The sequence below is a fragment of the Mesoplodon densirostris genome, chromosome 18 (assembly GCF_025265405.1).
Source record: "Mesoplodon densirostris isolate mMesDen1 chromosome 18, mMesDen1 primary haplotype, whole genome shotgun sequence".
NCBI lineage: Eukaryota > Metazoa > Chordata > Mammalia > Artiodactyla > Ziphiidae > Mesoplodon > Mesoplodon densirostris.
This window is the reverse complement of record NC_082678.1, coordinates 50,698,409-50,724,945: the sequence shown is the minus strand read 5'-3', so window position 1 is coordinate 50,724,945 and position 26,537 is coordinate 50,698,409. Positions and strand designations below refer to the sequence as shown.

The 26,537-nt window shown below is 42.7% G+C and overlaps 1 protein-coding gene across 1 annotated transcript in view; it reads right to left on the bottom strand.

The window, feature by feature from the left end:
* Window positions 1-22,153, bottom strand: part of FAM222B (family with sequence similarity 222 member B) — a 67,216-nt gene extending 45,063 nt beyond the window's left edge. Inside the window, exon 1 of the mRNA XM_060082430.1 lies at window positions 22,043-22,153. The gene's annotated coding sequence lies outside the window, so the exon portion shown is untranslated. The remainder of the gene's footprint in view (window positions 1-22,042) is intronic.
* Window positions 22,154-26,537: the final 4,384 nt, after the last annotated feature.

Genomic DNA, 26,537 nt, shown 5'->3' with positions numbered 1-26,537 from the left:
CCTCCTACACTGTTGGTGGCAATGTAAATTGGTGCAGCCACTATTGAAAACAGTATGGAGGTTCCTCAGAAAACTAAAAATAGAGTTGCCATATGATCCAGAAATCCCACTCCTGCACACATATCCAGACAATACTTTGAAAAGATACCTGCACCCCACCCCCCATGTTCATAGCAGCACTATTTGCAATAGCGAAGACATGGAAGCAACCTAAATGTCCATCAACAGATAAATGGATAAAGAAGATGCGGTATATATAAACAATGGAATGCTACTCAGCCAGAAAAAAATGAAATAATGCCATTTGCAGCAATGAAGATGGACCTAGAGATTATCATACTAAGTGAAATAAATCAGAAGCAGGGGGAGGATGAATTCAGAGACTGGGATTGACATATACTGATACTATGTATAAAATAGATAACTAATGAGAACCTACTTTATAGCACAGGGAACTCTACTCAATGCTCTGTGGTGACCTAAACGGGAAGGAAATCCAAAAAAGAGGGGATATACATATAACTGATTCACTTTGCTCTACAGCAGAAACTAACAAAACATTGTAAAGCAACTGTACTCCAATAAAAATTAAAAAAACAAAAGCGACAAATACCACATGATGTGACTTATATGTGGAATCTAAAATATGCACAAATGAACTTGTTTACAAAACAGAAACAGACTCACAGACATAGAGAACAAACTTGTGGTTACCAAGGGGGAGGGGGTGGGGGAGGGGTGGGGAAGGGAGGGATTGGGAGTTTGGTATTAGCAGATAAAAACTATTATATATAGATTGGATAAACCACAAGGTCCTACTGTATAGCACAGGGAACTATATCCAATATCCTGTAATAAAGCATAATGGCAAAGAAAAAAAATAAAACTTTAGTGTTAAAAAATAAGTAAGTAAATAAATAAATAAATAAAACAAAAAGGCATTTTCCCCAAAAAGACCCACTAGTGACATTTTACAAAATTCAAACACCCAAGAGACAGAACACAGACTTTGATGAGGAAATGTATTATTCACTAGACTTAAAGAGAACAACAGGTCTGAAAAAACAAGTGTGAAAACTTGGGGGAAAAAAAGAAAAAAGGCAATGCCTTGACTATTATTTCAATGTAGCAAGGTATTCTTTTAACCTTTTTTTAACTGGCTGCACTTTCTCTTTCAGACACCAGAGGGAAGTATAAAATCCATTCACTGTATCTTTGGGAATTCAATTCATTCATTCATTCACTCACATCACCACGTATTTACGGCATTCCTACACACCAGGAACTTCATTAGACTCCAGAGACAAAAAGATGAATAAGCTACAAACTCTATCTTTAAGGTGCTTAGTCTAGTGAAGGGAGACACCAGTTTGGAAAAAAAAAGGCAAACTAGGGCTTCCCTGGTGGCGCAGTGGTTGAGAGTCCGCCTGCTGATGCAGGGGACATGGGTTCGTGCCCCAGTCCGGGAAGATCCCACATGCCGCGGAGCGGCTGGGCCCGTGAGCCATGGCCGCTGAGCCTGCGCGTCCAGAGCCTGTGCTCCGCAACGGGAGAGGCCACAACAGTGAGACGCCCGCATACCGCAAAAAAAAAAAAAAAAAGGCAAACTACAACAAAGAATGCACATGAGAACCAAACCCCAACTTTTGCAAGACTGTGGGTTTGGGGCAGGACGGTTTGGCAGAGGGAGAAAAAAACATGTGTCCATATAAAAATTCATACTGGACAAACCAGCTTATCAAAACTGGCTTATTCTCCTATTTACAACTTTCCCACCTTAATCTAAATGGAAATAGCTTCACTTAGAAGGTATCTTTAGGGCTTCCCTGGTGGCGCAGTGGTTGAGAATCCGCCTGCCAATGCAGGGGACACGGGTTCGAGCCCTGGTCTGGGAAGATCCCACATGCCGCGGAGCAACTGGGCCCGTGAGCCACAATTACTGGGCCCGTGAGCCACAATTACTGAGCCTGCGCGTCTGGAGCCTGTGCTCCGCAACAACAGAGGCCGCGATAGTGAGAGGCCCACGCACCGCAATGAAGAGTGGCCCCCGCTTGCCACAACTAGAGAAAGCCCACCCCAGAAACGAAGACCCAACACAGCCATAAATAAATAAATAAATAAAAGATTCTTAAAAAAAAAAAAAGAAGGTATCTTTAAACTGTTATCTATAGAAAGTAGAGGAGTGAGGCATTAACGTGTGTGGAAGATTTGCTAAAATATCTAGTTGGCTAGGTTTCAAAATCAATTGTACACAGTTTAAAAAGCATGAAGGTAACAGATACAACTGGAGTTAAGACTGCTTACATGATAATAAAAATTCTCATTTGAGGGCTTGCCTGGTGGCGCAGTGGTTGAGAGTCCGCCTGCTGATGCGGGGGACGCGGGTTCGTGCCCTCGTCCAGGAAGATCCCACATGCCGCGGAGCGGCTGGGCCCGTGGGCCATGGCCGCTGAGCCTGTGCGTCCGGAGTCTGTGCTCCACAACGGGAGAGGCCATAGCAGTGAGAGGCCCGCGTACCGCAAAAAAAAAAAAAATTCTCATTTGAGATCAGGATAAATTACACTACACCCCCCTGCAAAGAGCATGTCAAGGATAAATAAATAAGTAGAAGTTTCCTAAATGTCCTCTCTCTTATGCCAAGTTAAGTTTCCCAAGTTAGGAAATAGAGTACTCTGACAATTCACTTCCACCGATGCCTTTGAAAAGCCTCTGTAAAGGGACATCTTGGTTGGCAAATCATTTCCCCACCTAAATAATTCAAGCTTACATAGGAAAGATGAAGACTTTAACTGATAAAGCAGAATTAAAACTCAAAGTCACCAAAAGGGCAATGGAAACATTCGTGTGGTGTATTTTGCCCTAATCCTCAAAATGACTGTTGCATCTTTTGCTATGGTTTGGGATGTTTGGATTGTGTGTGTTGGGGGTGGAGAGTTGGAGAGAAGGAACAAGTTGTTAATTTCTCATACTGATGGAGTAGCACATGGTAGAAAAAGTAAAAGCCAACATCCTGAAAAAGTTTCACACACATACACAAAATGAGACAGCAAACTTGTGAATCAAGCATGATTTGGCATCTTTAAATGAAGAGCCAATTCCCTTCTAGTGCCAAAGCCAATGGCTTCTCCTGTAGATAAAATGGCACAGTTCCTGAAAAAGCCCTGGACGCTGTTTCCCCACAATCCTATAATCTGTCAGAAGACAGAAAACAAAAAGAAGGCTCTGCCAGCCAGAAAAAGCAAATTATAACCAACACAGAGCCAACACTTTACTTCAGACAGAAGGAGCTTTTCTATGCATTTTTGGAAGGAAAGAGACAAAAGAAGCTTACCATTGCTCAAATAACCAAGGCAAACATTTTAACCAAATATCATCTTGGATAAGCATTTGATGCAACAGCCTGCTTTCTCATTTATACACAGCCTTAAAGAATATTTGCAACAAATTGGCCACAAAATACGAAGAATTTTTACAAGTCAATAAGAAAAAGAAACAACCGAAGGGGAAATTTTCAAAGGGCATGAACTAGTTAGTAGTCACAGAAGAAATACATAAGATCAAGTATTACATATATTCCATATTGTTAGGAAGTAGTGGAAAGTGCCTTCTCCATACAGTCCCAAAGGTATTTTGGCTTGATAGTACTGCCAACTGCAAGCCTCCAGAATAAAAAGAAGAACAATAACAAAAGATAAGGGTGCCTCAAATCATCCTGTTGTACACTTTAATATCTTACAATTTTATCAATTATACCTTAATAAAGCTGGAAAAAATATACATTCCTAAAAATATATGATAGAAGCTTTGTGAAATATCTACTCTGGAAAAGAAACAAGAAACAAGTAGAATGGATACAGGTCAACTGCAAATCAAACCCAAAGGAACTAAAATAAGAATTTAAGATGAACCTTTACCTATGAACTTGAAGCCAATCCCCGAGTCTACAATGAGCAAGGCAGATGATGGCAGCAAATAACAGAAAGCCTAAATACAACCACAAATGTAAAGCATCTCCAAGAAAGAAAGCTTACTCCACTGTCTTTGCTGTAGAAGCAGACCATTCAGGGACCCCCTTTCCAGTCACCAAATGCAAAAATAAAGCGAATAATGCCTGGGTGAGGCAAAAACAAGTACAGTCTTCCCATCAAAGAGGAAAAGAAACCAAAACCTTTCACTTGTCCTTGATACAAAGAGGTAATGGATTGTGGAACTGAAATTCCAGAAAAAAGATTCAATTCCAACCTATGTAAAGCTAAGAACTTCATGTCACTCTGTTCTAAAATTAGCAATACACAGGTCTCCACTGAAAAAAATAATACACAAGATCCCAACTGAGCTGTCAGCAGGGTAAAGTTCTGAGCACGTCAGCAGACTATTGCTTAACCATTTCCCTTATCGGTTTTAAACATCAAAAGAACCACATCCCAGTTTTACTCTATTGTTAATGCTACTTTAGAGGCTGAGAAAAATTTAGTTCATCAGATTCAAATTTCAGGCATTTTCTAAGTACATTATAGGTAATGATGCCACCAATTCTATATTTAGACTCATATAGGTGTGGAACAAGGAGTGCTAGTTTTGCCTGAAATGGCACTGTCTCTCTCTTTAAAGCCTAACTGCAACCATCACCTAAGCCTGCATTAAAATGTCTATATGGTGTTGCCTAAAATAAATTAAAATGCTTTTTCAATGCTTTTTTTGAGTGGTTCTATTGATTGGCTGTGACACTTTAAATATAGATAATAAATCATCACCACCAGTCCTTTAAACAGTCAGAATTTTAACTGCCATAGGGTGGCACTCACACCCTCACTTGAACCAAAAAGCCAAGATGGTAAAACCCTTGTGATAAGAAAGCTCTAAAGTGATATTATAATAAACCTTTAGGAAATATTCTCTTTAATAAAAAGTTGTCTCATTATGGTTCCATAATTGTTACACTCCAGAAATTAGGATAGCAATCTTTTCCCAAATCCTGAGCTATTTTTTTCTGCAAATAGTATTTATAAAAATATATCACCGGGACTTCCCTAGTGGTGCAGTGGTTAAGAATCCACCTGCCAATGTAGAGGACACAGGTTCAAGCCCTGGTCTGGGAAGATCCCACATGCCGCGGAGCAACTAAGCCCGTGTGCCACAACTACTGAGCCTGAACTCTAGAGCCCGCGAGCCACAACTACTGAAGCCCGCACACCTAGAGCCGGTGCTCCGCAACACGAGAAGCCCCTGCAATGAGAAGCCCACGCACCGCAACGAAGAGTAGCCCCCACTCTCCGCAACTTGAGAAAGCCTGCGCGCAGCAATGAAGACTCAACGCAGCCAAAAATAAAATAAATAAATTTATTTTAAAAAAAAATATATATATATATATATATATATATCACCTTTCTCAAAAGGAACTTAAGGGCTCAAAGAGACAGCATATTGCTAATTTTCACAACATCCCAATAAAGAACTATTATTTAGCATTTATATCACACTTTAACTTGCAAAAGTGTTTTACAATTATTTTCATTAGTAGTCATGCCTCACAACCACCCACTGAGCTAAACTGGTCCTGTTATCCTCATTTGACAGCTGAGAAAACTGATGTATCATAAAGCCAAGGTCAAGCCAGTCTGCTTTTCCAAGACCAGGGGCCTGATCCTTAAATACAGTCTCATTCACTCACCAGTGTATATGTATTGTTCATAACCCTAGTTAAACTAGGGGGTTTTTTTGGTTGTTGTTTTTTTAAACAAATTTATTTTATTTATTTTTGGCTGCATTAGTTGTGGCATGTGGGCTCAGGAGTTGTAGCTTGCGGGCTCCAGAGAGCAGGCTCAGTAGTTGTGGTGCACGGGCCTAGTTGCTCCGCGGCATGTGGGATCCTCCCAGACCAGGGCTCGAACCTGTTGGCAGGCGGATTCTTAACCACTGCACCACCAGGGAAGCCCCTAAGCTAGGTTTTGAGAGAACAGGAATCTACCTAAAATGATGGTACAAAAACATTAAGATTATAATCTTTGACAAAAATATATAACCACATTGGAATACAAATAGGTAGGAATTTAGTGACAATGACACAGGAAGTTTTTAGAAATAGGCTTCCAAAACCTCGCTGTCATCATACGAAAATGAAATGCTTTTCATCTCACTTGCTCCCTCCAACCACTACAATCAGACATCTATCTCCACCAGTCCAATGAGTAGTTCTACTCAAGATCACCAATAATCTCTAGGTTGCCAAACCCCACAGGTACTTCTCTGCTCTTATCTGAGACAGCAATGCAATACAGTGGTCCACTCCCTTCTTTACATGTTCTTTACTTGCCTTCCATACCATCATGTTTCCTGGTTTTCCTCCTACCTCACTGGCTACTCCTGCTCTGTCAGACCTCTCTTCTCTAGACACAAACCATTCTAGGTGACCTCCTGACAGAATTCCATGATTTCAACTTCTGTCTACATGTTGATGATCTCCAAGTCTACAATTCCAGCCCAGACTTCCCCCTGGAATGCCAGGCTTTTCTACCCAACTATCTTACAGCTCCAGTTGGCTGTCGAACAAGCAGCTCGAACTCGACATGACCAAAACAGAATTCTTGATAAATATGTTCTGCCACAGTCTTACCCATCTCAATAAATATAATCACCATTTATACACAGTAACCAGAGTATCTTTCTAAAATTACAAATCAACTCACATCATATGCCTGCTTAAAAGCCTCCAAAGGAAGCACACTACCCTAGCTTTCAAATCTCAACGTCATATGGCCTCTGTCCTCTTCTTGCATCACTCTCCCTCTCACCCACCATATTCAAGCCACATTGGTCTTATTCCTGTTCCTCCAACATACGGAGTTCATTCCTCCTTAGTTTTGCACTGGAATGTTTGATCTGCTAATCCTTGTATCCTCCTGGATCTTAAATGCCATACCCTCAGAGAGATATTCCCTATTCTCCCAATTTAAAGTAGCTATCCATTCATCCTCTAATACATCATTCTATTTTAATGCTCTGCAACTGATTTTTTTAAAGTTGTTTGTTGTCTGTTTACCCTCACTAGAACATCAGCTCCATAAGAACAGGGACTTTGTTTACCAGAGAATTGTTAGTTCCCAACACATACTAGAAACTCAATAAATTTGGCAGGCTTAGTTGTTAGGTGCTGCTGAACTTAAAAGGGTAAAAAAGACATAACCCCTACCCACAAAGAGCTCAGTTGAGGAAACAAAACATTAGAATAATAAGTGTAATGCTAACAGGATACTAAAATATCAGAGCAGCCCAGAGCAGGAGTGATTAATTCTGACTTGGAAACTAGGAAGACTTCACAGAAGAAATGAGCTATGAGCTAAATCCTAAAGATTAATCAGGAGATTCACTAGATTATTGGTTATGTCTGTCTGCCTGTTTTGGAAGTGTCCTTGGAGGGAAAGAAAACAGCCTGAGCAAAAACATAATGAGGAAAGGAGGAAGGAAGATGGAATCACGCATGTGCTATGTATCAGGCACTGTGGGTAATGAAGGGTTTGAAAGGGAAAGTGCATAAGTAGTCTTAGAACTTAGGAAGATCACTCTTGTGGCAGTGTGGTGGATCAAGTGAAGGATGATAAGACCTGAGGCATACAGACCGGTTAGGAGGTTACTGCAACGGTCCAAGTGAGAAATGAAAACGGTCTAATCCAAGACTTCAGCAATATGGCTGGAAAGGAAATGGCAGGTTTAGGAGACCTTGAAGGTTAAAATCAGACCTAGGTATCAACCAGATATGAGTGATGAAGGAGAAGGAAGAAACAAGGTCAAGTCCAAAGTTTTTGATTTAGGTAACTGTGTGGCTGTTAATACCATTCAACTAGGCAGGAAATCTAGAATGTTTAGATTTTGTGGGGAAGACAATGAATTCTGTGATGCCTATGCAATGCCTAGGTGGGTTTTGGAAATATAGGCCTGGATTCTAGGAGGGAAGGAGGGGTGGCGCAGGCGAGAGGGAAAGAGAGAGAAACAGAGAGATTTGAGTTAAAGCTAGACATCTGGAGAATTTGTTTGTGTGTGCAATGAATTACACCACCTGTGAAAAGAAAAAATAACGACAGAAGGACTAAAGATTCGGCTGAAAGAGAAACAGTGATACAAGGTCCCAGAGCATTAACAGTATAGTGAAGAAAGGAAAGGCCAACATGAATATACTAAACTCTATAGGTGTGGAAGAAAGGAGTAAAGATAATTTCCACTTGATAGCCTCTGAGAGAAAGGTGGGGGAGAGAGTAACAAAGGACTAGAAATTAATGATTTACCAAGAACAGGCAAATATCTAGGTGAGATATAGAAGCCTAATTGGATACCCAACAATCCCCTACTAAGAGGAAAGATCTTATTTTATCTAAATAAAAGTCCTTACTTAGAAATTTGAGATCTGATGGAAAAACCAGAGTGTTTGTGGAAAAAAAGGGCAGAGTAGAGACATGATCCAGAAACACTAGCAAATAGTTCAAATTATCTCTCACCAAAAAAGCAGTAGCAAAGGGAAGAGGATGGATGCCCAGCAGAGGGGTGCACCAGGTTTCATTTTGGCTGCTCCAGGTCTTTGTTGCGGCATGCGGGATATAGTTCCCTGACCAGCTATCGAACCCAGGCCCCCCGCACTGGGAGCACCGGGTCTTACCCACTGGACCATGAGGGAAGTCCCCTCATTATGTATCTTTTAAATTATTTAAAATATATTCAAAAAAGAAATTAAGTTAAAAAATTCAAATATTTAAGAAGTTATACTTCTGGAATTCTTTTTTTTTTTTTTTTTTTTTTTTTTTTTGCGGTATGCGGGCCTCTCACTGTTGTGGCCTCTCCCGTTGCGGAACACAGGCTCCGGATGCGCAGGCCCAGCGGCCATGGCTCACGGGCCCAGCCGCTCCGCGGCATATGGGATCCTCCCAGACCGGGGCACGAACCCGTATCCCCTGCATCGGCAGGCGGACTCTTAACCACTGCGCCACCAGGGAGGCCCCTGGAATTCTTTAATGTCTTTAAAGACTTCTTTAAAATCTTCTTTAAAGTCTTCTACCCTCAGAATTTCTTTCTGAAAAATTTTACACAGGGACTTCCCTGGTGGCACAGTGGTTAAGAATCCACCTGCCAATGCAGGGGACACGGGTTCGAGCCCTGGTCCAGGAAGATCCCACATGCTATGGATCAACTAAGCCCGTGCACCACAACTATTGAGCCTGCGCTCTAGAGCCCGCGAGCCACAACTACTGAGCCCACGTGCCACAACTACTGAAGCCTGTGTGCCTAGAGCCCGCGCTGGGCAACAAGAGAAGCCACCGCAATGAGAAGCCCACACACCACAACGAAGAGTAGATCCTGAGAAAGCCCGTGCACAGCAATGAAGACCCAATGCAGCCATAAACAAACAAACAAACAAACAAATAAATAAAAAATTTACACAGTAAAATTCATTTTGTAGTGTTCAGTTCTGAGTTCTCATAAATTCATAAATTCATATAACTATAACCACAAACAAGGTACAGAACAGTTCTATCACCTCACCAAAATATCCTCATGCTACCCCTTTGTAGTCAAACACTTCACCTACCCTTAACCCAAGGCAATCACTGATCTGTTCTCCATTGTCCCTATAGTTCTGAGTTTTCCAGAATGTCATATAAATTCAATCATGTAGTGAGTATTTTTTTTAATTGAAGTATAGTTGATTTACAAAGTTGTGCTAGTTTCAGGTGTACAACAAAGTGATTCAGTTATTTATATATGATATATATATATATCACATATATATACACACACACACACATATATACATTCTCTTTCAGATTATTTTCCATTATAGTTTATTATAAGATATTGAATATAGTTCCCTGTACTATACAGTAGGTCCTGGTTGTAGAGAGTAGCCTTTTGAGTATGGTGGCTTCTTTCACTTACCATGATGCACATGAGATTCATTCATGTTATTGCATATATGAATAGTTCCTTTTTGTTGCTGAGTAGTATTCCATTGTATGGATATATCACAGTTGGTTTTTCCATTCCAAAGTTGAGGGACATTCAGGTTGTTTCCAGTTTTGGATGATCACCAATAAAGCTGCTATAAATATTCACATACAGGTTTTTGTGTCAGAGGTTGTCATTTCATTTGGGTAAACACCTGGGTCATATGGTTAAGTGTATGTTTTACTTTATAAGAAACCACCACAGTGTTTTCCAAAGTTCCAATTGTTCCACATCCTCATCAGTCCATAATCTAGACAGTTTCCTTTTGTTGTTTTTTAGTCATTCTAATGGCACATCTCATTATGATTTTAATTTGCGTTTTTCTAATGACTAAGATGTTGAGGACATTTTCATGAGCTTCTTTGCCATCCATATATCTTCTCTGCTGAAGTCATTCAAATCTCTCACCCATTTTTTTAATGGTGTCATTTGCTTTTCTTCTTGATGAGTTTTGAGCTCTTTATACATTCTATATACAGTTCCTATCTTGATATGTGACTTGCAAATACTTTCTCCCAGTCTGTGTCTTGGCTTTTGCAGAGTAAAAGTTTTAAATTTTGATGAAGCCCAATTTACCAATTTTTTCTTTTATGGATCTTGCTTTTGGTACTGTATCTAAGAACTCTTTGCCTAACTCAAGGTAACAAGGATTTTCTCCAGTTTCATTCTAAATATTTTATAGTTTTCCATTTTACATTTAGGTCTGTGATTGATCTTGAGTTAATTTTTACATAAGGTGTGAAGTGTGGGTTGAGGTTCTTTTTTCTCTTTTTTTGCATATAGATATCTAGTTGTTCCAATGACTAGCGGTTGAGAAAACTATCCTTTCTCTGTTGACTTGCCTTTGCACCTCCGTCAAAAATCAAACAGCCCTATTTAATAGTGTGGGTCTATTCCTCTATTCTGTTCATTGATCTATATATCTATCCTTTTGCCAATACCACACTGTCTTGGTTACCGTAGTTCTTCAGTAAGTCTTGAAATCAGGTAGTATGAGTCTTCCAAATTTGTTAACCTTTTTCAAAATTGTTTTGGCTATTTTGGTCCCATATAAATTTTAGAATCAACTTGTCAAGGATTTTTTAAGCTTCCCCCAAAGTGTCTACTTAGAGATGGAAATTGGCTGCCTAGGTTAACCTTAAGAAAGACGATGGGGGTACGGGCTTCCCTGGTGGCCCAGTGGTTGAGAATCCACCTGCCAATGCAGGGTACATGGGTTCGAGCCCTGGTCTGGTAGGATCCCATATGCTGCAGAGCAACTAAGCCCGTGTGCCACAACTACTGAGCCTGCAAGCCACAATTACGGAGCCTGCAAGCCACAACTACTGAAGCCCACGCACCTAGAGCCTGTGCTCCGCAACAAGAGAAGCCACCGCAATGAGAAGCCCTCGCATCACAATGAAGAGTAGCCCCCACTCACCACAACTAGAGAAAGCCCACGTGCAGCAACGAAGACTCAACACAGCCATAAATAAATAAATAAACAAACAAACAAACGATGGGGGCATTGTAAGGGTTGGAAATTCTAGACTTATTTTTCAAGGTTCTGATTTTTCACTTGCACAGCTGTTTTGAGACTTCCTTGCAGTTGTGCAAAAGGGAAGAAAAATGCTTTGTATAAAGATATTTATTAATATTATTTGGTACAATAAAGTTGAAAACACAATTTTCCTAAGAAACATGCTATTTATTTCAAATAGTGAAAATTAAAATGTTAAACTTATTATTATACTTTACAAACAACAGTCCCTCTGCTGCCAGTAATCCTAACTCCAAGTCATCCTTCAGGTGTTACATTGAACATTCTTTCATCCATCCACATGCCTTTCCTGATCCCCCAAATATGGGTTAAGAGTTAACATGTTTCCATTGCACCCTGGGGTTCTCTACATCCCTCTTAACACGTTATATTCTATAACTGATAGCTAACTTTGTTTCTCCCATCAGGACATAAACTGGGTGGGCAGAACTAGCTACACTAGCTAATTCATTCTTAGCTCCTAGCACAGAGTAGGCAATGCATTAATCTTTGTTGTGAATGACCAACTGCTTTGAATGACAGGATGAAACTGAAAAGACAATGTCCTACCTTGTAGACATATTGTAAAAGGAAACCTCCAAAAGAGTAAAGGGGATAACAGCTGTTAAAAAGGAGAGATCTGGGCCTCCCTGGTGGCGCAAGTGGTTGAGAGTCCGCCTGCCGATGCAGGGGATACGGGTTCGTGCCCCGGTCTGGGAGGATCCCATATGCCGCGGAGCGGCTGGGCCCGTGAGCCATGGCCGCTGAGCCTGCGCGTCCGGAGCCTGCGCGTCCGGAGCCTGTGCTCCGCAACGGGGGAGGCCACAACAGTGAGAGGCCCGCATACCGCAAAAAAAAAAAAAAAAAAAAAAAAAGGAGAGATCTTGGGGCTTCCCTGGTGGCGCAGTGGTTAAGAACCTGCCTGCCAACGCAGCAGACACAGGTTCGAGCGCTGGTCCAGGAAGATCTCACATGCCGCGGAGCAACTAAGCCAGCGTGCCACAACTACTGAAGCTCCTAGAGCCTGTGCTCCGCAACAAGATAAGCCACTTCAATGAGAAGCCCACACACCGCAACGAAGAGTAGCCCTGCTCCCCCCAACTAGAGAAAGCCCACGTGCAGCAACGAAGACCCAACACAGCCAAAAAGAAATAAATAAATTTTTAAAAAAAAGGAGAGATCTTCAATGAATACATGAAGAAATGGAGGGCAAACCTATAGGTTAAACGAAAAACAGTAGACATATGAAATCATTCTGTATGGACCTATTTGGATACTGTTCCAAACAAACAGTTGAAAAATTATTGAGATAATTGGGGAAATGTGAAAACTAACTGGATAACTGATGCTATTAAGAAATAAAATGGGCTTCCCTGGTGGCGCAGCGGTTGAGAGTCCGCCTGCCGATGCAGGGGACACGGGTTTGTGTCCCGTTCCGGGAAGATCCCACATGCCGCGGAGCGGCTAGGCCCGTGAGCCATGGCCACTGAGCCTGCGCATCTGGAGCCTGTGCTCCACAACGGGAGAGGCCACAACAGTGAGAGGCCTGCATACCACAAAAAGAAAAAGAAAAAAAAAGAAATAAAATGCTTGTTAATTTTTTGTGGGATTTCTTTTAGTCCTTATCTTTTAGAGATATATACTGAAATATTTATTCATGAAATTATGATATCCTGGATTTTTAAAAAATAATGTAGGTGGGTTAGTGGGTAGGGGGTACATAGATGAAACAAGACAGGCATGAGTTGACAATTATTATAACAGAATGATAGGGGTTCATTATACTGTTCTGTCTACTCTTGCGTATATTTGAAATTTTCCATAATAAAGGGGTAAAAAGATAACATATCTACAGATTAATTTTCTTTTTAACATTAAATCCCCAAGGAAAGGGAGAAAAAGAAAAGTATGGAAAGCTAAGCCTTGAACCAAGTCAAGACCTTAGGGATGTCTGTGATTCCCAGCATTTGATTCTCCAGTCAAAGCCAGACATCCTGTTCAATGTCAATATTAAAAATGCTTAGCTAAAATATACCAACAACTTTAAACACTCTTCAAATTCCTTCCTTTCATAAAACATGCCTTTGCTTATATTTCAAAATCATGAACTAAAAAAAAAGCACCTAAATTATACCAAATTGTCCTTCCAGAAAGCAACAACAGCATGTATATCTTTCACTTACCATCAGGCATATTTATTTCATTGTTTTCAGTTATTATATAAATGGTGGAAAGCTGTGTGGTAGAGGAAGACTGCACAGAGTTAGTTGACTTGAGTTCCCAATCCCAACTCTGAACTAACCTGGTATCACTGATTCAAAATTATCCTGTGGTCTTCAAATCAAATCTTCTGAGGTTTTGGTTCATAAAAATCACCTAGCTTGGGACTTCCTTGGTGGCACAGTGGTTAAGAATCCACCTGCCAATGCAGGGGACACGGGTTCGAGCCCTGGGCCGGGAAGATCCCACATGCTGTGGAGCAACTAAGCCCGTGCGCCACAACTACTGAGTCTGTGTTCTAGAGCCTGCAAGCCACAACTACTGAAGCCCGCACGCCTAGAGCCTGTGCTCCGCAACAAGAGAAGCCACTGCAGTGAGAAGCCTGTGCACCGCAACGAAGAGTAGCCCCGCTGGTCAAAACTAGAGAAAGCCCGCGCACAGCAACGAAAACCCAACGCAGCCAAAAAAAAATCACCTAGCTTCTAATCTGAGGTACTCAGTGGAACAGATTCCTTTTTTCCCCCCCATATCTATAATGGAACTGATGTTAGAAAACGCAGTTTTCAGGATTTCCCTGGTGGTCCAGTGGTTAAGAATCCGCCTTCCAATGCAGGGGACGCGGGTTGGATCCCTGGTCGGGGAACCAAGATCCCACATGCTGCGGGGCAACTGAACCTGCGCGACACAACTAGAGAGCCCGTGTGCCGCAACTACAGAGCCCACACGCCACAACTAGAGAGGAGCCCGTGTGCCACAACAAAGACCCAACACAGCCAAAAATAAAAGAAGGAAGGAAGGAAGGAGAGAAAGAAAGAAAAAAGAAAGAAAGAAAAGGCAGTTTTCTAAGTCTGGTAAACCACTGAGAATAGGAAAAGAAAATGTACAGCTGATGTGCACACTAATTTCCTTTCACTGAAAAATTTACAAACATATATGCTTTTAAGCAGGAATGGTATCCTTATTTAATTAAGAGTAATACCATTCTTTCCACCAAGATGAGAAGTTTTGTGTTTTATTCTTGCTTGCAACCTAAAAGCTGCTAATTTAAGCCAAGTATGTAACACATTAAAAAATGTAAAAATAAGTATGAACTACTGTTGAGAAAGTACTGAGTGCCACATCTCCATTAAGCCAATCCCTCCAGATGATGTGAATGAACAACATATTAAGCAACTGGAACTTAGACTCACAGGGTCATCATGCTGGCTTTAACTATTACTTACACCCTAATGATTTCTAGATCTGCATCTCCATTCTAAACCTCTCTGCCGAACTCTAGACCCAAATATCCAGAAGCCTATTGGACATTTGCTCCTGGATTTCCCAGACACCTCAAACCTAACATACCAAAATCAAACTCATTTCCCCTCAAATGTAACACCCTCTTATTCCTGTATTCCCTATCTTGTTTAATGACATCACCATCCATTTAGTCACCCAAGCAAGGAATTTCAAATCCATCTTCGACAACTCCCTCTCCCTTACACACTCCCCAACATAAAGTCAATAAGATCCTTCTAGTCAGTCTCCTAAAAAGCTCTTTAATCTGTCTACAATTCCATCACTACCACTGTAATTGAGATCTTCAATATCTCTCAAGCAACCATCACACCAGTCTCATAACGAACTGTCTCCCTGCAGCCAATTTCTCCTTTTAAAATCTAACTTCCACACTGTCAACAATGTTAGATTACTTTTCTTTTTTTCAAATTTATTATATTGAAGTATAGTAGATTTACAATGTTGTGTTAATTTCTGCTATACAGCAAAGTGATTCAGTTGTACATACACATTCTTTTTCATATTCTTTACCATTATGGTTTATCACAGGATATAGGACCTTGCTGTTGATCCATCAGTGTTACTTTTCTTAAATAGTGATCTGAACTCTTCCATAGCACCTACAAAATAAAATTCAGACCCCTCACCAAGGCCATCCACAATTGGGCTCCAACCCATCTTTCACCTCACGTCCTTCCACTTCTACCTCATACCCCATGATCTACGCACATTAAACCACTAGCCTGAGGGTCTGTACTCTTATACCCTTGTGCAAGTTGTTCTTTGCACTTGAAACACTATCTTCTCCAATCCTTTTCTGTTGAAGCAGCCAAATTGTATTCATTCCTCAAGACTCAATTGATTCTTCCTCCAGGAAGCCTTCTCCAACCTTCCTTTCCCACCACCAGGCAGAACCAGTGCTCCTATAGCTCTTAGTGCAGATCTCTATGACAGCACATACTGTATTGGTTCATAATTACGTATTTGTCAGCCTCCAATTAAAATGTGAGCACCCTAGGGGACTTCCCTGGTGGCGCAGTGGTTAAGAATCCGCCTGCCAAGGCAGGGGATCCAGGTTCGAGCCCTGATCTGGGAAGATCCCACATGCTGCGGCGCAACTAAGCCCGTGAGCCACAACTACTGAGCCTGCTCTCTAGAGGCTGGGAGCCACAACTACTGAAGCCCGCACGCCTAGAGCCCATGCTCTGCAACAAGAGAAGTCACCGCAATGAGAAGCCCGCGCACCGCAATGAAGAGTAGCCCCTTGGGCCTCCCTGGTGGCGCAGTGGTTGAGAGTCCGCCTGCCGATGCAGGGAATACGGGTTCGTGCCCCGGTCTGGGAGGATCCCATATGCCGCGGAGCGGCTGGGCCCGTGAGCCATGGCCGCTGGGCCTGCGCGTCCGGAGCCTGTGCTCTGCAACGGGAGAGGCCACAACAGTGAGAGGCCCGCATACCGCAAAAAAAAAAAAAAAAAAAAAAAAAGAGTAGCCCCCGCTCGCCGCAACTAGAGAAAGCCAGCATAGCAACGAAGACCCAACACAGCCAAAAATAAATAAATAAATAAATATTTTTTTTAAAAAGTGAGCACCCTAATGGACTTCCCTGGTGATCCAGTGGTTAGTTAAGACTCCACGCTTCCAACGCAGGGGGCACGGGTTCAATCCCTGGTGGGAGAACCAAGATCCCACATGCCGAGCAGCGTGGCCAAAAAATCAAAAAAAAAAAAAAATGTGAGCACCTTAAAAACGAGGATCATGTCATTCACATTTTAATTCTCAGTGCCTAGCATAATGCCTAACACACAGTAGGCACTTCAGTATTTGCTGAATTTGACTGCTGAGGATCAACCCCAAAATTTTTCAATGAGACCAGAGTCCAAAAAGCTTAAGAGAGTCCAGTTTTGGGGATTTCCCTGGTGGCACAGAAGTTAAGACTCCACGCTCCCAATGCAGGGGGCCCAGGTTCGATCCCTGGTCAGGGAACTAGATCCCACATGCATGTCACAAATAAGGAGCCCATGTGCCATAACTAAGGAGCTGGTGAGCTGTAACTAAGGAGCCTGCCTGCTGCAACTAAGACCCGGCACAACCAAATAAATAAATAAATACTTAAAAAAAAAAAGAGAGAGAGAGTCAAGTTTTGGCTTACCGGTGAAAAGAAAAGACACTACAGAAATTCATGCTTATGCTATTTTTCGTTTTTCATAGTTTTCCCTACTAGCTTCAGGGTTAGTTACCAGAAAATTAATAACTGAGTCTTTTTCTTTTCTTTTCTTCTGAGTCTTTTAAGTCACTCCTTAAGTGACCTATATTTTCCCATGAAACTGTACAATCCAGCACTGTACCAAACCACCATTTTATAACTGAGCTATGAAATCTGATAACTTATTACCCTCCTTGTATTAAATGCATCTTTAATAAAGAAAATTTAGCATTTTTCCTCTCAAGTTGTATTCCTTTTCACTCTGAGTTACAAAGCTCTAAAAGGGACACAATCAAGACCTTGATAGGCAGTGAAAAGACAGAAATAGATATTAAACACTTCTCTGCTGAGAAAGCATTCACCTCACACCAAGAGTACAGAGACTTCACACTTATCCCCTCTCTGGTCAGCTGTAAAGCTTCAGCCCTTCCCTTGGCCACTTCACTTCTCTCCCATACTCTCACTTCCCAATTTATTGTATTAGAATCATCTTTTTAGAGTTGTGATATTTTAGGAGTTTAAATCCAAGAATTAGGCTCATGTCTCTTCTGAAAATGTTCCAAGCTTCCTGTCCTGCTCTGCTGCATTATACAATGTTACTCTGCCAAAGCCTTAGCTCATTTCCTCCTCCTGCTTGTCCTGATATGGTGGTACACATCAATAATGCCCTCTCCCTTCCCATTTTCAGACTTTACTGTCTGTCTGGAATGCCCTATCTTCCATGTCCATCTGTGAGGGCCTATCATGCAGGTTCAATGCAGCAGAGGCCTTTACTGACGATATCTGAACCCAGCCCTTCCATCAACTCTCATAACAAGCTGTACCTTTCTCTAGTAGAGAACCACTTACTATACTCCATCAATTCTTTTTTTTTTTTTTCTTTTGGCCATGTGGCATGCAGGATCTTAGTTCCCCGACCAGGGACCGTACCATCATCCCCTGCAGTGGAAGCATGGAGTCTTCACCACTGGACCCCAGGGAAGTCTCTCCATCAATTCTAAGACACTCTTTTTTCCGTCACATTTCTCTGAAAACAGGATACACCTTACAACTGATGGCATGCCAGTCTCATTAGCAGCATTTCTTCTTTCTTAGTGGTGTGCAAAATAACTGTGAGCCTTACAATCATTAGCACCACAGATTTGATGAAATAGATATTGCATTCTATACAATTACTTTGTATACTTCTGTTTCCTTCACTAGACTGTGAACTCCCAGAGGGCAAGGGCTATGTCATAATCATCTTTGACCAGTGATTTGGGCACAAAGAGAGTGTGTATCCAACAAACACTAGTAATAATTAGCATTCATTTAGCATTTACTAAGTATCAGGTACCATTCTAAACAGTTTACATGTATTACCACATTTAACCCTCACAACAACCCTATGAAATAAGTACAACTATTATCTTTGCTTTATATATGAGGAAACAGGTAAAGACAGAAGGGTAAGCTTATTCAAAGATACACAAAGTTGCAGAAGATTTGAACCCATGTTTGCTGATTATGATTCATATTGCTATTATTTTTCCCTTCAGCAAGTATTTAATCAGCAATTACTCTATGCCAACAACTGTGCTAAACAAATAAACACTGGTAAGCAAACCCTGGTCCTCAGAAGGCTACTCTGAACCACAAGTCCATTCTTGAATCCTTTACCCTCCAAACATCAGAACCAACTTACAAATTCACTAAGTTAAATCCACTCTCCTCACAACATTGTAAATCAACTATACTTCAAATAAATAAATAAATAAATAAATCCACTCTACTTTTCCTTTTTAACATTTTCTCATATAGTATTCCTTTAAAGTTGTTAGCACTCTATCAAGAACCAAAACAAATGACAAACAAACCAAACCAAAAAAAAACCCCTTTGTGCTCTATTGTTAAGTGGCTATAAAAATATCACAAAAGTGACTTCAGCTAAGGAATGGGTGGCAAGATCACAAAGGCTCTGAAGAAACAAAGATTCTGTTTGCAAGCAAATATTCTCAGTGAAAAAAGAGAGGGAGGTAAAAACACCAAAATTTTGTTTTTATACAGACTGCTTTAAAAAGGTTCCGCTGAGGGGCCTCCCTGGTGGCGCAGTGGTTGAGAATCCGCCTGCCAATGCAGGGGACACAGGTTCGAGCCCTGGTCTGGGAAGATCCACATGCCACGGAGCAACTAAGCCCATGCGCCACAATTACTGAGCCTGCGGCTGTAGAGCCTGCGAGCCACAACTACTGAGCCCGCGTGCCACAACTACTGAAGCCCGCGTGCCTAGAGCCTGTGCTCCGCAACAAGAGAAGCCACCGCAATGAGAAGCCCGCGCACCGCAACGAAGAGTAGCCCCCGCTTGCCCCAACTGGAGAAAGACCACGACGAGCAGCAACGAAGACCCAATGCAGCCAAAATACATTAAGTAGTTAATTAATTTTTAAAAAAATAAAAACATAAAAAGGTTCCCCCGAGGCATAAGATGCTTTTTGCTTTTTTTTTTAAGAAAAATGATTCATTTTATTAGAATAAAAATGAACTGGTAAACCTTATTCCTTTTATTTTAGCTCTTGCTATGTCAGGGATTCAGGGGAAGTCCTTACATCCCCACTTTAGACGGACTGCTCACACAACAAGGCAATCAAGGCACTGGCCATCCCCTTTCTTTCCCTCAGGGGAAGACTTTTCATTCTGTAACAGTAATCTACTACATAAAAGGAACCACAAATAGGAAAGAGAACAGAAGGAGAGGACAGGAAATTCTCATCACAGCTGAACAAACCTCTACCATTTTAATGTAATAAGGATAGCATTTATGGACTTGTTTGAACTGATGGAAATTTCCAATGGAGGGGAAAATGCATTAGCAAAATTAAAAATAAATGTCCAACTATTAAAAATAAGATGGTTAGGTTAGTTCTAACATTTTATACCTCTACTTCATCTTCCATGTGGTGGTGAAAGACAGAATAAATTTGTAGCCTGTAAATGACCTATGACAACAGTAACAAATGCTTTCTTTTTTAAACTATCCTCTAAATAAGAATAAAAAACTTACCTCTGTGTTATGGACAGAGATTTTATTGGGACAGCCAAGGAACTAAAGCAAAAAGTTAAAAATAATATATCACTGTGTATTTCCAGGAAAGAAGTAAAACACGTTTTACCAGATGGAGAAGTTAAAGACAACTAAGGTGCATTTCCCTATTCCTATAAAATAATTCATTCTCCTTATCTGTGAACCTTCAAGGACCTAATACAGCTACTCTCTACCTTTGGTCAGATGAAAGACAAATCACTCACTAATTTCCAAAAGACCTCACCATTTCAAGCTCTGCATCCTCAGAGCCAGCAAAGCTGAAGCATCGTCTCTTTCTGTCCTTTTGAAAGGAGTTTCATCTCTTTCAAAAGCTGTGACTAGAAAGCCATTTTCTCTCTCTCTAAGTACACAGTTTAACTCTGTCCTCCGCTTTGTCCACCCTAAACAGCAAGAACAACAACAAAGCCTCAGGAGCGCTCCTTCAGCCCCTCAGAAACAAACCAGCCACCTCTTGGGCTCCTGCACAGCTGCTTCTGTCTTTCTTTGAGAGGCACTCCACCCTGGAGGTTCCACAGGCAGGGTAACAAAAAGTGGAGATGAAAAGTTGCTATATGCTATCTAACCTCCAAAACAGAGACAGGGCCTTGGGGCAACCAGAGACTCTTGCAACGAAAAACTTTTTTACAATTAAAAGATAACAAATTGTATTTGCACATCCCTCATTGTGCACCCCTCCCAGTTTGTCTCAAACTAGTTTCTTCAATTCATCATAAAGCAAGTTAGTACCAACTGTGGTTACAAGGGAACAAACCTAAACGGGCTGTGTTCAGAAAGCATTTAACAGATTGGCCTTCCATTCTCTATTGCCTCCCTCTTGAGTAAGGAGCTACATACCATTTGTAAAAATGCCCGAGAGTATGGTATTTTTCCTACACAAGTCTGATGGTTAATCTGTCACATCACAGAAGAAACTGGTATTTCTGCACATGATCTGCTGTGCTGATGAAGAAAACACATCTGTGCCTATTGAGGTTTTACAAACAATATGTTTCGCCTTGACAAAGAAACCAGTCGTTCCATTAATAACGGTAAGATCTAAAATCCAGTGATACTGTTGGTGATATAGCAACCTCGGCACAGTACTCACAATTTACAATTTTTATAAACGATCTCAATCACATACATGATGCTTGCAATAGTCCGTTGAAACCCATTACATCTTCCAGAGGTTCAGAAAGGTTAAGTGGGACCTGCCCAAGGTTACCTTTCAGCTTTAAACAGCGGTGGACGTGGGTTCGAAACTGACGGACTCTAAGCCCCTAGCTCTTTTCCTTAGACCCCTCCCAGCTTTAAACGACCCCCACCCTCTACCCAGAGCAGCCTATTACTCCGGGCGACCGGCTCTTCCCTGCCTGGACTAGAGTCGTCTTCTGCAGCCCCAGCAGGGCTTTCATCCTCCACGCACCCCCATCCCCCGAGACGATTCTCTGAAAGAAGCAGAAAGGGAGAGGCAACCGAAAGCTCCCGGGGGAAGGGACGATGACAAACGGAGGAGCGCGGGACACTGCCCCTGCGGCGGGCTCCTTCACTCTGCAGCGCGCACCCCGTTCCCTCCCCAAGCTGTCCAGCACTGACGCCGGGCCATCTGACCACCCCTGCCCCAAATTCCCGCATCATCATCTCAAACTGTCCCTCCCCCACGCCCCTTCGCCTCCGACAGGCAGAGCCCCCCCACCAAGTCGGAGTATCCCTCCAGCAGGTTACCCACTTCCCTCCCGTCGCCCACCCCGCTTCCACCACCACTCACTGTCGGTGACTGGGCCCGGCCCTCATGGCTGCTCCGTTGCCGCCCGCCGCCGCCACTGCTGCTCCACGCCCCGGCTCCTCAATCGCCGCCGCCGCCGCCGCCGTCGCCGCCGCCGCCGCCGTGAAGACTCGCCGGCAGCCGCTCCTGCGCCTGCGCAGCCTGGAGCGCCGGGGCCCTCTCGGGCCTCCCGCGCCTGCGCAGCCCGCACCGGGGGTGTCTGCCTCAGTGCCTGATGCCCTGGACCCCCGGGTCTCGGATGGCTATGGCTGCTGGCTTCGAGGACTTAAGCTTAGAGGCTTTGGCGGCTGCCCCGGGGTCTGAGGCTTCTGGAAGGTAGCGTAGGTTTCTAAACGCGGTGCCCATAGGGGCCGTAGACTTCATAGCACTTCCAGGATTCTGGATCCCACTTGCACTTAAAGGCCTGAATGCTCTGACGTGACTACTGATAAATTTAGGTTTCTTTCAAGAATACGATCACATCTAGAATGCACTGAGGGGTAATTGTGCAAGAGTCAACTTTGACAACCCTGAATACACTACTGGCCAGTAGGTGCTCAGAAGCCCTGGGGACCTTGTCAAGAAGGTGACTGCACCTAGAATGCACTGTTCAGTCTGTTTATCAAGCACTTACTGTTTATGGGACGAAAATGCTCTAGGCATCTCATATGTGCCATCGAGGGACTTGCAGGTTAATAGTCCCCTACTTTACAACTCTCGCTGTGGAGCCTGGCTCTTTTGTAAATTGGTAAACGAAAACCAGGCCTTTAGCCCAAGGAGGCCCAGCTATCACCCCTAGACCCCTACCTAGACTGCTGCCTTAGCATAACCCAACAAGAAGCTAGGCTCAATTCAGTCCCAGGAATTCAACAATACAAACTTTTTTGTGTCGGGGGTGGGGGGGCAGCGTCTGTTGTCTTGTGGGATCTTAGTTCCGCAACCAGGGATGGAACCCTGGCCCTAGGTAGTGAAAGCATGGAGTCCTAACCACTGGACCACCAGGGAATTCACCTCAACAATGCAAACTTGAAAGCTGCGGGCGATGCACTGCAGTCAAAGGGAAGAGGAGGTACAGGACAAAACTCTCCTTATCACCGTGACTCTTCCATCCTACCTCCAGCCCAATCTCCTGTCTACAATTCAGAGTCTGGAGGGATAGAGACCAAGATATAATGTAAGTCCAGAGAGACAGAGAGAGAGAGACAGAGAGAGAGAGAGAGAGAAAGAGAAGAAGTTCCATTCTTTTGTGAAGGGTCTTAAGTTCGCTTTACTTCTAGGGAAAGCAAAAGCTACTGTTGGATGCCTGGATCTGCTATGAATATTTGAACTCCTCATCTAATATTAAGGGTCTTCCTCATTTTGGAAAAAAGCAAAAATAGGTCCTAGAGTAAAGGTTGAAAAGGCTGTAAGTGGAGTGTCACAGACATGCTGGAGGTAATAGAGCCTGCTCACATTCTTCTGGAAAAGGAGGCAGGAAGATATATACAGATGCATATAACGGAATTCTCAGGTCCCTAAGAAACTAAGGGTTACTCCCTGCAGCACCTAGGAAACTAAGAATTCTTTTTTCTCCTCAGATGCTTGTGACTTTTACATATATACATATGTTGCTGTAGAGAAAGTGTATAAATTGGCATAATCCTGTCCCTAGAAAAGCAAATCTACTCAAAGGTTCAGGCTTCATGTATGAATAGCCTCCCAGCTAGGGAGTTCCATCTGGACATACATAGAGTAAACTACAACAGCTGACAGAACAGGGTGGTGGGCAGTAAACAGGACATCCTGTAGGTGGGGCCCTACAGAGGCTAGCTCCAGGCTTAGAAGGGTTGTCATTACTTGCAAAAGTATTATCCTTTGGAACGAGAGCACATTTGGCACCACAGGGGAATTGCAGAACCAGAAAGGAGCAAGAATTAATATCGACACTACGTTCTGATGAATGGATGACTAAAAAGAAGGCCATAGCTGCCCCTGAAGCTTCTGGGACCTGTGACTTCCTAACCCCACCACCACACACAGCCCCTGAGAAGGCCTGCTGGAATCTATGTGATGACAGCATATTTTCTTATATTTGAACCATAATAGTCTCCTGAGCCATTTCCCTATTTGAATATCTTACCAAGGGCAAAATTGTGATTTTTTTTTCCTGCCAAGCATTCACTCACTATATCTGAATGATACTCATTCAGAGAGTCACCCCTACTCCAATTTCAGACCATGTGGATGAGCAAATAGCCTAGACCCCAAGTCAATCAACACATAACATTCCCTAAGTTACAATGACTGTTTCATGGATGGGCATGTAACCCAGTCAGAGCCAAAAATGCACAAGGAGTTCCTTCTGGGAAGATCTGTTGCTCTTTCCCACAAAAACTGTATGTAAGAAGATATAATATCTGGAACTGCTTCACATGTTGACACCACCAAGGGACCGCCAATCCAAAGAAAGATGTAATTTATTCAGTCACTGAACAACGTGCCAGACACTATGTGCCCACTATGTGCCAGACACTGCTCTAGATGCAGGAGACACCGTAGTGACATACATATAAAATATATATATTATTTGTCCTCTCACAACTTACAGTCTAGTAGAGGACATATAATAATAATAGCAGGGACTTCTATGGTGGCGCAGTGGTTAAGAATCCGCCTGCCAATGCAGGGGACACGGGTTCGAGCCCTCGTCCAGGAAGATCCCACATGCCGTGGAGTAACTAAACTCATGTGCCACAACTACTGAGCCCGCGTGCCACAACTACTGAAGCCCGTGCACCTAGAGCCCATGCTCTGCAACGAGAATCCCGCAATGAGAAGCCCACGCACTGCAAGGAGGAATAGACCCTGCTCACCGCAACTAGAGAAAGCCCGCGTGCAACAGCGAAGACCCAACACAGCCAAAAATAAATAAAATAAATAAATTTAAAAAAAGAAAAGAATCTGCCTGCCAATGCAGGGGACATGGGTTCGAGCCCTGGTCCAGGAAGATCCCACATGCCGTGGAGTAACTAAGCCTGTGCGCCACAACTACTGAGCCTATGCTCTATAGTCCACGAGCCACAACTACTGAGCCTGCGTGCCACAACTACTGAAGCCCACGCGCCTAGAGCCCGTGCTCCGCAACAGGAGAAACCACTGCAATGAGAAGCCCACGCACCGCAACAAAGAGCGGCCCCCATTCGCCGCAACTAGAGAAAGCCCGCGCACAGCAACGAAGACCCAAGGCAGCCAAAAAATAAATAAATTAAATAAATAAATTTATTTTTTAAAAAAGAAAAAGGATAATTCATGGAACAAGGTTTCTGAGGGGGTAAAACAGCCTTAAGATAGGAACATTTATTAAGAGCCTACATTGTTCTAAACCCTAGATTCAAATGAACATATATTAGATAAATGTTTATTATCATCTGCATTTTACAGATGAGGAAACTGACACGTGGAGAGTTTAAATAACTTGTCCAAACTCACACAGCTAATAAGTGGCAAGCTGAGATATGAACCCAGGCAGTCTGATTCATTTGATTAGTCTCTCCTAACCTCACAAAATACAAAATTCCCCCCACAATATGCTTTGAGAGAAAATCTCTGGGAAAGAAGAGAATTAACAAGACACTTTGACTCATTTCCCCTAAGTTTTTGTGTCATCCCTGGGATTCTTTCACTGCTATCTGTTACCACCACTGTAGTACTTAATATGTGTTCCTTGGGCGATGCATTTATGCAATTAAGCTCTTCAACTACTGTTTAACCTGAACTTTCCCTTCACCTAAATTGCAGTTGAAATGGTATTTCACCTAACTGTCCATGAAGGAAGATTTGTATTTTTCTGATTGTTGGCTGTCTCATATTTAGTAGCATCTTTTTCTTTGGACACCCATATGCCCAAAGAACATCCAGAATATCATGTTCCAAAAAGGTTGTTTCTTCTACTAACAGAGCAGGCAGCCTGAAAGCTGGAACCTGACACCATTTGCAAACCATCAGTGCATCTGGCTGCCCAAGGCTCTGTCAGTCCATGTCACGAAGAGCTTCTCTGCACACTCAGCATCCACTCCGACAACAGCAGCCTGGCCAGTTGGTTCTTACCATCCTCCAACAATTCTCCCCTCTCTGTCCTATATCATCCATTTCTTCCTCTCTACTAGGTCACTACCATGAGCAAACAAAAACCTCCCATCGTAAAAAAAAGAAAAAGGAAACCCTCTCTTAACTCCACCCCTCTATCCTCATCTTGTGTTACCGTTCTCTTTTGCTCTGGTCCTCTGGGAAGAGTTGTATATATATTCTGGCCGCCCTCAGTTTCTTTCCCCTCATTCTCTCTTAAGCCCACTCCATTTAGGCTTTCACCCAGACCATCCTACCGAAACTATTCCTGTCAGGTCACAGGTCACTTAGGTATCTCTCTCTCTCATACACACATACACACACACGCACGCACGCACACACACACGCACGGCCCCCAGGATACAAGTCCCGTGCTGGAGATTTCTGTCCGCTT